At 33.4% G+C, this 15,819-nt stretch overlaps 1 protein-coding gene across 2 annotated transcripts in view; it reads right to left on the minus strand.

Moving 5' to 3' along the window:
- Nucleotides 1-15,819, minus strand: part of LOC137247628 (uncharacterized) — a 63,363-nt gene that overhangs the window by 5,363 nt on the left and 42,181 nt on the right. The gene's annotated exons all lie outside the window — the stretch shown is intronic.

Genomic DNA, 15,819 nt, shown 5'->3' on the forward strand with positions numbered 1-15,819 from the left:
CTTTTACTTATGTTCTTTAAGTCGTGATATTAGTGCCCCATTACGATCATCTTAACTCGGTCATGCACTACTTACCGTAAGCCGTAAGTAAAGATTGTTACACATCAACATCGGAGATTTAGAGCTTTGTAGTTTATATTTTGCCTTTGCTAAGGACAATTAATGCCCATAGTTAACACACTAAGCGTAAACGACTATTATTAAAGGCAATTAGCAACAAGAAAAATGCAAAAATAACAAGTTACAATGTACATCTTTTACGACGAACCCACAAGCTTACAATACCTAAAAGTATTGGACACTTGACCACAAGACCACTTAGTCAGGCAAGCATGTAAATAGAGCAGTTCCGTAGATGCATTAGCAGCAAGAGTAACATATGCAAGCTCATCTTACGAGCTCAAAATGAATCTCTTCCCAGTACACTAACAAATGTACGAACTTTAAGTGTTTGCTTTCGCTGCATAGCTCTTTTTTCAGCATCGTTTAGCTGCAATGTGGGTATGCAGTGCAAAGGCTGTTTGTACCACTGAGTATATGGTCATTGAGTGTGTTTGTATTAGTGTGATGTGTGGTGTATAAACAAAAACTCGTAACGCTCGAGGTTGATGTAAGATACTCACACACCCATATATGTGTATTTGCAGCTTACATTAGAAAGGGACGTGTGTAAAAGGAACGTATTTAAGTGTTGTTGTTGCTAAAATCTTTTATTTTTTGTAAACAAATGCACTAAGTTTGGGACCAAATGGAGAGCTTTTTCTTAAACAAATACATTTAAACCGCTCATGTAGCGGAAAGCTTGAGGTTTACGGTGGTTTAGTGTGAGGTGCTTTGAATAAATATACAAAGAATTAAATCAAATGAAGATATGATAAATTTAACTTTTTTAACTTTTTTCACAAATTTAACTTAAACAGCCACAATACTAGAGATTAAACGAGGTGGAAAAATTTCACTACGGTAAATTTTTAAATCTAACTCGTTTCGTTGACTTATACAGACATAATAATGAATAAGAAGCGTAAAGGAAAAATTTCCCAAAAAAATTTCCCTGAGGGAAATTTTCAAAAAAGACTGTTTTTTAAAAACTATGATAAAATAAGGCGACTGAAATGCAACACTTTTAATTAGATTAATATATTTAATATAATATATTTTAAAAAAAAGTTGCACTTGTTACCCAAAATCTACCAATCGATAGTTCTAACTCATTACTAAATCAAATACTCTACTAGTTCCATATTCTTACTATGTTCGTATTTGCTTTCTCCTCATCATTCATTAAGAATAACGAATACATCGCACTACGGAAAAGATACAAAATCGTTTAGGAATGTGTATGAAGAGTCCACTACGGTATTCGCTTTTTGCTATAATCGACATTGTTAGGGGGCTTGAATAGCGAAAAAGAGCTTATCTGTCCAACGGTTTCCTTTTAATTTTTAATTTTCATGAACTCATTGAAAATACCATAGATCTATAGGAATGTAAGAAACGACATACTTAGGCTCGTTTAAAAAATTTTATATACCATTGAATGTACTATGTATTTATTAAATTTGAGTTCCTTTCTACAAACTCAAATCGCTGAAATCCAAACTTAAATTCACTTGAGTAAATTTAATATATCCATTAACCTCTCGGCAAAAAACTGCAGTTGACAGATTTTTAACGACTATTGAATGCCAATCAGGCAGAAATACTGATTTATTTCATATACATAACTACAACAAATATCTCCCAAATATTTAATTCAATAAAGAAAATAAAAAGTAAGCGCACAAAAGTATGCAACACAGCATGGGTGATGGCTCATGCGAATGCGTTGCACAACGTGATTCAAAGTAAATCAAGTTTAACTTGTGCTTGTCCACAGCAATCGGATATGCTACAAATGTGGGATGTGAGCTGCGATGATGTCAAAATATAAATAGTATGGCTCAATGAAATTGAAGCCAAATTGCTCAAATACAAGTGTATTTATTGAAAACGTATGTCTATTGTAGAGCTACGCACAGTTGGAATGCATACTTTTGGGCGCCACATAAAATATTGCATTTTTTTATTGTACTGTGAATGATACCAGATTGAGAGAGCTTTTTTTTATTAAATTTTTTGTAGGAAAAAATTTTCGCAGAGGAAGGTCCAAAAAATCAAAAAAAAAAAAAAAAAAAAAAAAAAATTAAATACACCAAAATACGCACTTATTGGTTTCTTAGAAGAAACGTATTGCTCTTTTCACGTTTGTATTGATATATACATTAACCTGGGTCGATTTGTATGGACGAAAGTTAACCAATATCGCGCCACCGATTTTTCGATAAGATTTGGGCTCAGGAAAAAAGTTCCACTACGCATACCCAAAAAAATAATTTTCGAGCCTGCGAAAAGAAAATGGCGAAAGGGTAAATTTTTCGACCAAAACACTCCCCAAAATCCAAAAAATATTTTTTTTTAAACTGTTGGCGATAACATAATAAGTTAATCGACCCAGTCTATTATAAATACTTCTATATACCTTTCGATATATGTAGTTCTCACTCTTTATTTGTAAACCTTTTTTTGCAGCATTTTTTTTTCGAAATTCGTAATATTTGACTTCGAAAATTTTAAAGCGTATTGACGTGGCGCCTACGTAGGGCACGCTCAATTCAACTTGATCCAGAAAAAAAATAAGACACAAGCAGAGTTGCCGGAGGAAGAAGTCTAACAATCCTAATTTCACACGAAAAATCGTCAATTAAAGATTTAGACATCAAAAAAATATGTTTTATACCCAAAAATCTTCACTTTTTGCTTTCTACGGGCTATTTTATAATAGCGACTTTTGACTTCTTTATTCAAGAAGCCTTTGTTTTTATTGAAGTACAGTTTCTTGTAACCGATTCCTTCTCGCCATTGATTCGTATTCAATCCGTTTTCAAAGCACCTAGCTAAATGGCGCCCAACTTTGGGCTCACTTATTATTTGACTTAATCACGGTGTGCGGAGTTTGAGGCAGCTCGAAGGAAATATACAACAAAACAGCAAGTCCAATTACTGAGGTAGAGCAATGTGCTTATCGAAACCAACTCCTGGATTTTTTCTTCTAGACAAATTTTTAAGTCAATAAGAAATCTTTATTTGAATATGTTTCAGTAAAATTTGGGAAGTTCAGGAAATTTTAAATTTGAAGATGCGTCACGATAAACCGCTTAAAGACTTTATTGTCACGATGTATTTTCTCGCCTGGCAACGCTTTTAGCAAGCAACAATAAACAAAATTAGCTAATAATATTTTGCTTCGTTCGCTCCACTGGCTTTTACGTTATCGTAGCATACCTTTTGCTGTTTGTCTTGTAGTGATAATTTTTTATTATGTATACATGCTGTACTTCACGTACAACTTTTAATTTAACTACTCGAAGGGTGAAAAAGTTTTCTACTTTTTTAGGAAAACATCACCCTTAACTCAGGCGCTTCCTAAGTTGCTCGTGTTTAGAATTGCGCCCGAACCTAGGCAACAAAATTTATAAAATTTGTTCAACAACCTTTAAAAGCTCATCAGCTTTGTATTGAGGCGTTAAGTTAAAGTCATCCGAATCTGCAGCGAGGCAACAATGTGTACTTTCAATTTTTAGCTAAACGCCAAAAAGTATGCTATAAAATTTATGTGACTTTTTAAGCGCTTTAAGATAGCAATGAAATTACAAATAATTTCACAATATTTTTATATCTAAATCAACTGCGTGAACAACCACAACACAGCTGCTTAAGTCATAAACAAAATTTTCAGGCTACCATGAACCTTACTTCGTTCCTTTCAAGGAAATACATTACGTAAACTTTTGGCGGTTTGACTGTCAGCAGTTGTCATTTCATTTTCAAGTCTGCAACAACAGTCAAAGACGAACTAATTAATTCGTACAAATAGAAATTTTATTACATTATAAAAATAAATGTAATGCAATTATCAACAAATTTATTTATTGCATACTCTATCTTGATATCCATCAAAAGCTAAATGACAAATATATTGTAGCATAATTTTAGGCGCTTCAGTGAAGCAAAACATTTTGCAACATGTCAATAGCAACTTCTAAGACGATTACTTGTCAGCTAAGGAACAATCACAAATGGGCACATAAGCAAATTTGAAACTGCTACAACAGCTTAACTGCATGTAATTATTAATAACATACAATTAGGCGTATAGCGGAAATGTTGCTTAAGTAGCTACTGCTATTTGCATACATTTGTTAGGAGTGAGAATGTATGTGTATGCTAAGTAGGTTTTACCCTGCAGCTACGTCAACTGCAATTAGCTACAATAACGACAGCTCCAGCGTGCAAGACTATAAGAAGATTGTAAGAGCTTAAGTTTAAGATTACAATTGTTATACATATTAGAATAAACTTCTGCACCAATGAAATTTTGGTTCTGTTACATAGCGTCGGATTAGGTACACACAAGTATTTTGCTGCTGAATCGAATATATTTTAGTTATTGTAAACTGCAGCTGCTTGCAAATTTAGGCATTTAAGTAAGCTTGTAAAGTAGCCTTATTAACGGCGTTACAGCTAGTGGGGTGTAAGTTATTGCATAGCTCTGCTTGATGGATTATTATACACTTTGTATGCTCATATCAGTAAATAGGATGAGGCGATTCTATGATGTTGCCAAATAATTTAAATCATTACACATATACATACATATGTAGGTATGTATTTGCAAAAGTGCATGCTAACCCAGCTTTGTCTAAATTTTAATTAAAACTCTATTAAGTAGCAAAAATAATTACATATTTGAATAAATTAATATCGAATGGCAAAATAAATATTTTCAAATACACTTTTATCCATTTCCCACTGAAAAAGTTAGCCTAAAGTAGTGTATATTTTGACTACTGCAGTCTCCTTTTGGAATTTTTTATTAATTTAACGTAAAACTAAAATTTCCTTGAAAATTTCCCTCGGAGGAAATTTTTCAAAAATGAGAAAATATTTTGTAAAGAAAATTGTAGAATAGAGCTTTCAAAATGACTCGCACGCTATCAAGATAAAACTAAAAATTTCCCATGTAGGAAAATCCGATTGTACTATAATAATAAACACTTTAGAAAAAAAGATCGCTAAATATTTGAAAACTAAACCAAAAAATTATGTAGACTTGTGCTCACACAAGTAAGTTATCAAGTCTTAAAATCGAAGTAATCGAATCCTTCGCATATTAACTGCTGCAGTATTTCCTACGAATTTTCCGCTTATTAGTTGCAAAATTAAAACTTCCCTGGAAAATTCCCTCAAATGAATTTAGCGAAACTTCTTATTTTCGGAAGTAAATTGTGTCCAAGAACTTTCGAGACGTATTCTAAACTACTTAGACAAAACCAAAAATTGCCCACAAAGAAAATCTGGCCGTGCTATTTAAAAATTAAAATTTTTTATTTATTTTTTGTGAATTAAATGATCCACAAATTCTTTAAGAATTTTGTCTAAAATATATTTTGCTTTGGGAAAATATGAGGAAAATACTTGTACGTGCATGTCTTAGACCGTTCACAATTTTTTTATATTATTATATTCATAAAAATACTAGTAACAATTCGTTTTTTTGAGTTAGATTGCTTTAAAAGTAGATTATTACAAAATTGGAGTATAAAAAAATTTCCCAAAAAATATACCTTGAGGAAAATTTAAAAAAAATATTAGGTTTTTAAAATCTACGGTAAAATAAAGTAGTGTAGTAGTAAAGAGTTAATCTTACTATGAAATAAAAATATTTCACCTTAGGGAAAGTTTTAAGTTACATTACTTTGATTGTTCAAAGTATTTTGCGGTAACTACAACTCCAAAACAGGGCAATGCCATGCTTGTAGAAACCGTTTATTATCTTCAGCCAAAATAAATAAACTTATAGTAGTATTCACGTACGATACAAAAATATGTATACATATTTATTTGTGTATGTACATATGTGTGCACTTACAGGAAATTTTATTTATTATATATCTTTATGAGCACTAAAGAATGCGTGCTCTAAATTCATATTCTTCCACATTGTGGGTAAATCCTTTACTACCATAAACCCACTATTTGCTAAATATCAAGTACAGTATGTAGAAGGAGGTAAATATATATGTACATATGTACATACTTACATACATACATACCAATCTTATATATCTGTACTTAACGGTGTATGCTCTTCCGTATTTCAAAAAGAGCTAACTAAAGTAAGTAAAGCATGAAGTAAGCTTGAATAAAGTGCATTTCAAAGTTTTTTTTGGTTAAGCTACATCTATGACACATGCATAGCCATATGTGTGTGTGTGCATGATACTGTGGGTATTTATCCAAAGGATGATGCAGCGTTCCTGTGCATACCAATTGTTTTTTTGCTCTGCATTTGCTTTATTTATCTAAGCTTTATATACCGCAAAATGTACGAAAGCTCTTCATATTTATTTGCCAACATCAAATGATTTATTTGGGGTAAATATTTTTTTGTGGGTTGCTTTTCTTTGTAAAACAAACATAAATTTTAATAGTGCTAAGCAAAAACAGCAATGCGCATTAATTTTATCACAACATGCAGACGACTGTGAAGGGTTAAAAAAACAATGATCAGTTTTAAAGCTATGTTTATAATAGATTTTATCTTAAAGATGAGCTCGTAATTTTTTATACCTAAAAACATCGAAACTCGTAGGGATATTTTTTGACTCACATTTTTAGAAGACTATAAGTGGTTAATTTATATTTTTTACGCGCATTTTGATTTTTTGTTCATCCTATTTAAAAATTATCAAATAAAAAAATTTCCCAAAATATTTCCTTCGATGGGAAATTTTCAAAAAAAGCAAAATATCAATTTTACGACAATATAAAGGGAGCGCAAAAGTTTCAAAAAAGTTAAATTGTCTAAAATTTCCCTACTGGGAAAAATGCCAGCGCAAGGTAGTTTGAAAAAAAAACCATTATACCAAAATTTAATAAAATAACCAAAAATGTCAACAGTTATATCTCGCACTAAATAAAAACTGTCCATTAAATTGCATAGCCGCGTGGTAAGCGTATTAAAAATCACAAATTCAGTGCAAAGTTTCATATTTGCATACAACATTGTTGTTACGCACAGACATAATACTTACTTTTTAACAAACATGCATATATGTATTTAATTCAGATTTTTAATTGAAACGGTTGCAATAAAAATGAAAATTGCACAATGCAAATTGGCGCAACAAAATTTTAACAATTTTTTTTTCTGTTGCATAAATTTTTAGCTTGCAAAAAACAATTGGAAATTTAAATGTATATAATATATGCAAAAGTATTGTAGTAGCTGATGAGGTACATATTGTAACGAATATTAGCAAAACTAAGGGGTACTGTCATCTCTAAGCCGATGCTAAGCAGTGACGTGAATGCGCATCAATAATTCAATCATTATGTCTACACATATGTACGTATACGCAGCGGAGAAGCAACGCACAAACACATGCAGATATCTTATCTGAGATATGCAATTATAATTGTGGAAGTGTCGCTCACAAACACACGCGCATATCAGAGCTAAACACGTACATCTGTAGATATAATTATAACAAATAACCAACTAGTAGATTCTAGAACAGAAGGGCCTAGAAGATGCAACGAGGAAATCAAAGAGTATAAAAGACAGCAACAGTAGAGGCGCTACAATCAGTTTCGATTAAGCACGCTGTCTGTCGAGCAATAGTAGTGTTATTTTGAAAGTACTTGAATAAAGGCCATTTTGCATTATTAAATATTGGAGTTATTTATTCAACAGTTTAGTGATTCGAACTTAGCAGAAGGTTGCAAATAAGAGGATTTGCAGTAAATTCGTTACAATATATTAAAAAATGTGTAGTGTAAATAAAGACGACGTAGTGGAAAATGTGTGTTTACGATGGCTGAAAATATTAAAAGAGGAATTTCATAAAAAGGGAATTGAGGAGGCTAAAAAAGAGACACAATTTGTTGTGTTAAAAATGAAGCTGCGCAAAAACTTATGAATATATGTATGTATATTTATGAAGAAGAGGCAAAAGGGATTGGTTACTCTGCAGTATAACTTTCCAGCTTACCAACAAAAGCCTATTCTTTATTCTTTAGTAAATTCTAGTTTATGGTGCTCAGCTCAGTAATTTTAGTTGAAAGTTTTGACAATCTCACCTTTTTTGAAAAATTCCCTTTTGGAATATTTTTTGGGAAATTTTGTATAATGTGCCAATTTTTTAATAAACTCGGTGTAAACCCTACTCACATTTAAATAAAATAACTAAATAAGCACAAAAATTAATATTTTCGTGAAAATTAACTTTGACAAAAATTTCTCAAAGGTTTAACACATTTTTTTTTCTTGCGATATTTTTGATTTAATTGTACTCGCTTCAAGAAGAATTTAAAAGTTGTGTGCATCCCTTTTGAAAACACGACAACTGTAATTGAAAATTTCCCTAACTTTAATCAATTTATGTACTCATCGCCTAATGGGTAGATCTTTTCGCAGTCATAACAACAGTGTGCTGACAGAATTACTCTGCTGGGAAAATTTTTTTATTAAGATTAAATTTGTGAGGGCATATATTGTCTAACAGAAAATTTTGGTAAAGTTTAATGTTAAACTCAGTAATCTATTTTTCAGTGAATTTCACGCACTACTGCATTAAGATTTTTCACCATTTCTTTCTCCTTCGAATACCTCGCTGTTTTCCTCAAAACTATTGATAATCGTTCGCCCTTTGTTTGAGTTGTTTCATTGAACCTGTAGCAGCTGTGATTTATCTGACTTTCGGGGCCGCTGTCAGCAGATGGGTGATTATTTATTCCTGGGAAGTAGATACGTAGGTACTCAGGTGGTATCAACATACAAAGGTCTGCTGTCTGAAGAGATAGGGTAAATCTATTATAATGTGTTTTTAAAATAAGGGCACCTCTATCATAATGTCATTGTACAAGAACATGACAGCTGGTGATTCTTTCTAAGCACATTGAAGCTTTCCCGGCTAAGCTATGCCGCACCTGTGTATACAGTTTCCTTGGGCTTTGCGTGTCATGGTACAAAGTTAAATCGTTATCATAATTATGTGTTTCGGGTCAATTTGTTTCGATATAATTGGAACGTGGAGCATTCAGTTTTTTTCAGTATCCCCTAAGGACTGCAATCCTAGAGAACTGATGACACCTCAAAAAATAAAACCAAGAGTTCCATTTTGACAAGGAACCAATATTCTTGTACCGTACTAAACTATGAATGAAACATTTTTCACTTTGAAAAAATTTGCTGATAACATAAATTTGCGGTTGATAAAATTAACAACGGAAAATTCTTATAAAATAAATGTATATGAAAAATTTCCCGTAAAATGTCCCATAAAGGGAAATTTTGCAAAAAGTTTACTGAAGAGCAAAAAACCGTAGAAAATACCTTTTCAGAAGTTTCCAACATTTTTTAAAGAAAATAAAAAATTTCCCTTAAGGGAAGTTCCGAACATGTAATTTTTTCGTAGCCCAAAGCTGCTAACGGTTATAACAGCGCGATATATGAAAAATTTTGAAAAAAATTGGGTTTCCACTCTATGAAATTTTTTGATTCTTTCCAAATTTTAGAACTTCAGTCTTCTTCTAAAAAAATTGACAAGAAATCGAAAGGTATAAAATTTTCCGCTTTCTGTTAGACGCTTCGTACATTCTTAAGTAAGGACTTTTATTAAGAGAAAGGCTACAAATCAGTTAGCTCTGATGTTATTCAATCTAAAATACCTATATAAGACTCATTACCCACCATGGAATGATTCGAATTTAGAAGAGACTATCTCTAGTCCCTAATTAGTGTCGGTATATTTTTTTATACTGACATAAGCTTCCTTGGTAGGCTAATATCGTTCGAAAGTACCTTATCCCGTGGGTGTTAAGTTTTAGCGAAACCGCTTCTTCATTGCATCTTGGCCAACCTGTGTCGCACTCTAATCGCACACTTCCCGCAGACTATATTTCTTAGTCGTACTGTGTTTGGTATTGCGTTGTATTTTTATTAATAGCTCTACAGAAAATTCAATTACGCCAAATGACCGTCGATTTGATAAAAATTTACATCTAGTATAAAAAAACTAAAATGTAATTATTGAAAAAAACTAATCACTTTTGTTGGTTTTTCATGCGGCATTATCAACCAACAAATCGATCCAAAGTTGACGGTAAAGGCAAAATTAAATTGGTAAACAACTTTAGTTTTTATTCCCCAAAAGCTTGTAGCAAAATTGAAAGGATGGGAAGGAAAAAGTGAAATCATTAAAAAACAAAAAATATGCGAAAAATTCACAAAGGTTGTTTAATTCCCCTTTTTTGCTCAATTTGTAGCAAATTGAACTGTGTGCAATGTCAGGCCGAAATTCTCAATAACAGCATCAACAATCAAAAAAAACGTTTTATTTCATTTTCTCATTCTCGAACCTGTGCTATTTTCTGTACGGATCAAACACACAATGCTGAACGAATACGTAAATTCGGCCTTTTTTCTGATATAACTGAATTTCATTAAAATTTCAACAATTTGCCTGTTCAAAGGTAAAGCTGGCTTTCACAATTTTTTCCCGCTTAATTTGTTTTTTTTATATTTTCGCGTATTTCGATTTATTGCTATTGTTTGCTGTATATTGTTGTAATCTTTCTTTTGCTTTTATTACAATTTTTTATTTCTCTTAATTTTTTATTGTTTTCTCTCGCATTGTATCATCTATCGCGTTCACTTTAGCTGCAGCCTCCTCTACGCACATTTAGCAAATATTGACAATGCACTCGCGAAAGTGGTTGGCAACGCGACATCGAAAAAAGCAATTAATCGATTACAAGCTTAAATTGATATGGTGTTGTGTTTTTTTTTGCTTGTCTGCATTCAACGCAATACCTTCTGTATAACGGTACCTTTGTTTTTGTTTATTTTCAATTCGAAAATCGTTAGATTTCAAGTCTCTTCAATTGCGATTGCAAAATTCCTACAGACAATTGTACGCACTCGTTAGAAAAGTGTGCGGGGTTTGGGGGTTTTAGCATCATTTGCTTTCATTAGAATTGTTATTGGACTTGGTTTTTATAGCTTTTGTCCAAGCAATGTTTCTATTTAGCTGCAATTTTTGTTTACAAACTGTCGACAATAGAAGAAGAGGAAGCAGCAGCAGTGGCAGGAACAAAGTACTGTAACGATTTAGCTATAACGCCCAATGCTTTTATTTTAAGAAGTACAGCTTTGTTCTTATTGTTCTTTGTTCTTACGATTGTTTTTGGTGTTTCTATAGTTTTTTGCTTCATCAAGTTCACATTGCTTTTGTTGATGCTAGAATTAGACCCCCAGCGGGTTAGGGGGCTTAGAATATACCCGCGGCAGGTATATATATAAGACGCGACTAATATACCAAATTGATTCAAGGGATTGTGTAGCACAACCCATTTAAGTGGTTGCCAGCGAAATTTATAGCTTCTCCAACCCAATTGTCAACTACACCTACCCGTAGTCAATCCGGTTTCTTTAGCAGTCGAAGCTCTGACGACCCCAATTTCCTCACGGATCTAGGGGGTGGGAGGGCGGTATGGCCTAGAAGGTTTCATGTGGTCGTACTAAATCGTGGCCGAGATAGTAGTGATAACACCGTGCTATAGGAACCTACCTTATCTGCATCCGGCAAAGGACCATCAACGTCGGGTCAACACAAAATTTGACTTTGGCTTCAAAGCATTAAATTTCAATTCTTTACGTCGCAATTTGACGGAAAAAAATATATGGGATGAAAAAGTTTGCTTTCCTATTTAGGAAACCTCTTGAATGAAATTTTTCAAAACCTGTGGTTTTAATATTTTGTTTGAAAATGAAACAATTCGAATAAATATTTTTATTAAGTTTTAATATCGAAATAAGGAAACCTCTTGAATGAAATTTTTCAAAATATGTGGTTTTAATTTTTACTTGAAAATAAAACAATTCGAATAAATATTTTTATTAAGTTTTAATATCGAAATAACTTACAAAAAAGGGGAAAATTATTTAAAAGTGTACACTTTTACTTTTTCTTTTTTGTTCGTCCCTAAATAAACCCCAAATATAGTCTCCCATCATGTTTTCATTATATTGGCTTTGATAACGTTGTTCGAAGAAGAGCCTAAAAGCTTTGCTTTACTTTTTGGTAAATTAAAATCTCTAATCAAAAAAAACTCCTTATCGGCATTGCTTTTATAAGATGAGCCACTACTCTGCGATAATTTTTTCGGTGGCTCTGGTACTGGTCGTGTCAGATCGTGTGCGACTGGAGCAGAAGAAGAATCAAGATCAGGATATTTTTACCTCTAACTCTTTTACTCGGATTCACAATGCAAAAGTAGCAGTCTTTAATGTGGTCTTTTGGTTCTCGCCATATTCTTGGTGTTGCAAATTTCATATAAATATAGAAAGAGAAATCAATATGTCTACTTTATTTAATTTACTATTTAAATAAAATTTGCTTACCTTCCAAACATCTTTTACAATAACTACAAGCAACATGTGGAGCCCATCCATGTCTTGTATTGATTTCAAACAGGACAGCCAAAATATGCTTCGTAGGCTTCACGGAGGATGAGAAATGTATTTAATTCATATTTTATATCTCGAACTTTAATAAATTAACCACATGTATAAAAAAAGCATCAGCTTCGTATTTACACTTTCGCGACGGCATTTTAGGTTATTCTAGATTTGTATAAAACACTTGATAGTTGTTTAGTTATCACTCTAGTGCCATGAGTATTGTTACTATAACTATTACGAAAGCAAACTTTATACGGAAAAAAGTTATTTTCTCGGCGATCTTGGCGACTTTTTCCGTTGTAGGGAGTAATATAAGTGGATAGGTTGAACTGACTGGTCCATGAGGACTTCACATTGACTGAATTAGTCAGTAGTGTTACGTGGATGGATGAAACTTTTTTATTCTGAAAACGTGTTTCGAAGACTAAAGTTCTGTTCAGTACACAAAAGCAATGAGCTCTGTTGCTAGGAGTTAAAAGTCAGCAGTTTTCGGTTTGGTTTATAAGGTGAGTGTTTCAAAGCGAATTAACAGATGGTGGCCTGGGATCTTATTGCTTGGAACAACACACAATGCCTTTTTGATAACCTAGTAAAATGCTTTCGGCTGCTGGTGGTCAGATGGTCCGCGATTGTTCTGTTGCTGTACTATAGTATGATTTTGGGCGCAGGAGAAGTTACATAGTAACGCTACGTTAAAAATTGATAACAGTGGCAAAGCAAGTAGGAATCAGGCACAGACCACGAGTAAATAGGCCGGGAATTTTATTCGCATTGTTACGAGTTTTGGGAAATTCCTGATTATTTTGCAGCACCTGTTAACGTTCGAATCTCTGAACTGTCGATAAATAACTCAAATATTCAGTATAACAAAACGTTCGTTATTAATACTACTTTGGGAGTTGTACAATTACAATTATCGCGTACTTCACTAAAGCATGTTAAAAGCAAACTGATCGATCCTCACTTGCACAGCGCTGCTTTTATATTCTCAGTTAGCCTCGTTCACCTATTTCTCATAAGGTCTAGACTTTTCACGAACATGCTTTCTGGAACAGTTGTATCTCATACTTAGTTATTTAGCTATATACATGTATATCTGTAGTTTATTTTTTTCTTCTAGCATATACGTGTGTATGTGTGAGTAACAACTTCTGCTCTTAGTTGGTGATAACGTGATGTGCGATTGTTTCCTTTTTTCTTCGCTCTTATGTGCTGACTGCTTACATATGTGTATGTGAAATAATCTCTTTGCTTCAAGCTGCTGGTTATGTGTGCGTAAATGGCTTACTGTCATTGTGTCTATTTACTAACAGCATAGTGATGTTAGAAAAGCTAATATTCGCCGCAGTATTGAGGGCTCGTTCGGGGTTGTGAGTAGTTTAGCAAAAATAGTCAGTCTCGTTGACTTGCCCAAGCCAATGCATTTAAACCGACAAAGTACTCTTAGTTCTCCAAAGTAAATTCCAAATAACTTTCAACAAAAATTACACTTACAAACTCATTATTGCAACACTATTTTGCATCATTGCAACAAAGCCAATAAATCCCAAAAAATTATCACGTAAACAAATTTTCCACAAGCACAAAAACTTAAAACTCGTGTCAATCCCTTTCATGCATATGCCAATGCAATTTCCAAACGAAAGCTCAGACACAAAACGTTTTTGATGCGCGACTGTCAGCGACGTCAGAAATTATTTGGCATCAAATCCGTTACAAATACAACTTAAGCCTGACAGCGAAATGTGCGCGAAATTTATGATTACTTTGGTGTTGTGTTCAGGTAAGCTTGAAGTGTTACACTGCAATGATGTTGTTGTGTTGTTAGTGTTTTTGTTATTACCAGTATTACTGCATAAATGTATACGTCCGCTAAGAGAAATCCGCACACGTGTGATATGAAAAAAAAAAAAAAAAAAATACAAAAATGTGGGCGTAAAATAGGTAAAATGCAATAAAAGGGAGTAATGAAGCGATTAACATGCCATGTTGTTGCTTTAACATCTGTTTTGGCTATTGTTGTTGTTACGCTTCGCTCAAATCGCTTGTTTTGTTTGAATGCCACGATAATGCCAAAACTACATCTTACTTTGACTAGAAAAATGGAAGCAACAACAACACTTACTACAAATTTGGCGAACATTTTACAGAACAGCAGAGCTCATATGTGCCAGCGCAAAATAAAGAACTTCCAAAAAAGTCGTAGCAAAAAAGTTTCAGCAAAACAGGATGGTGATGGCAAACAAAGATTGCAGTTTAAAATTGGGCAGGTGCACGCATGACGCTTACACAACAATAAAAAATACGCAATTGCTAAAGGATTGCCTGAATTTGTATTGTTTTATTGCATACTTTTCGGGACAAACAATTGTAGCAATATTTGTTTTTCACAACCATGTAAATAAAAACAACAACATGCATGTGCAAAAACAAGTAGCACCAGTCGTCTAGAGCGCATCACAGCTGCTCGTTTTGGCCACTTCTACGAAAAAAAACTTTCACTCATTCGTTTGTTTGCTTACCCTGCCACCCATATGCAGGTTACGTATACGCCATGTCAGTCGAAGTCAACACCCAGCTAAAGTAAACGCTTACATTGTGTTTGTATGTAATCGTGCGCCTTCTACTTGGCGTATGTGGTGAGATTAATGCGTTGGCTGCAGCTGGTACTTAAAATTGCTAAAAAAACATGTGTATGAATGTATGCATATTTATTGTTGTTGTTGTGCTTTATTTTGTTCTGATAGTGTGGTAGGTGTGTTCACAGCTATGTTGTTTTCTAAGCGCTTACGCAAGAATGAAAAATGCTAAAACAGTATTTGTTTTTCCACCAACTTTGCTTTAATACAAATGCAGAACTCGATTCAGCTTTAGTTATTTTATGGAATTTCTCACGAAGACAAAGTAGTGTTCTAGAGAAATCCGAACTGGAGCCGATACTGATATTTCTGTTAAAAGCTGTAAAAGCTGTATAGTCGAGCATGAAGTGACTCGATAATTATACATGATCATGCTTCATGTAGCTGCAGCACGGAAGATCTTTCACCGAAGAGTAGCCCATAAAGATAATTTCGGTAGACTGCTTACTCTCCACTTCCCCAATATTTCCAAGCTCACTCGAAGCCCAGCTATAAAGGAGCAGACAATAGATAGCTAACGGAGCCCTGCGTTTCGGTTCATTTTGTATGCATGTGGGGCGAGATATCCTTGTAGCAGTTGCTCGGAAGGTTGCTATGTTGTTGTTGTTGTAG

The sequence above is a fragment of the Eurosta solidaginis genome, chromosome 4 (genome assembly GCF_040869045.1).
Source record: "Eurosta solidaginis isolate ZX-2024a chromosome 4, ASM4086904v1, whole genome shotgun sequence".
NCBI classification, from domain to species: domain Eukaryota; kingdom Metazoa; phylum Arthropoda; class Insecta; order Diptera; family Tephritidae; genus Eurosta; species Eurosta solidaginis.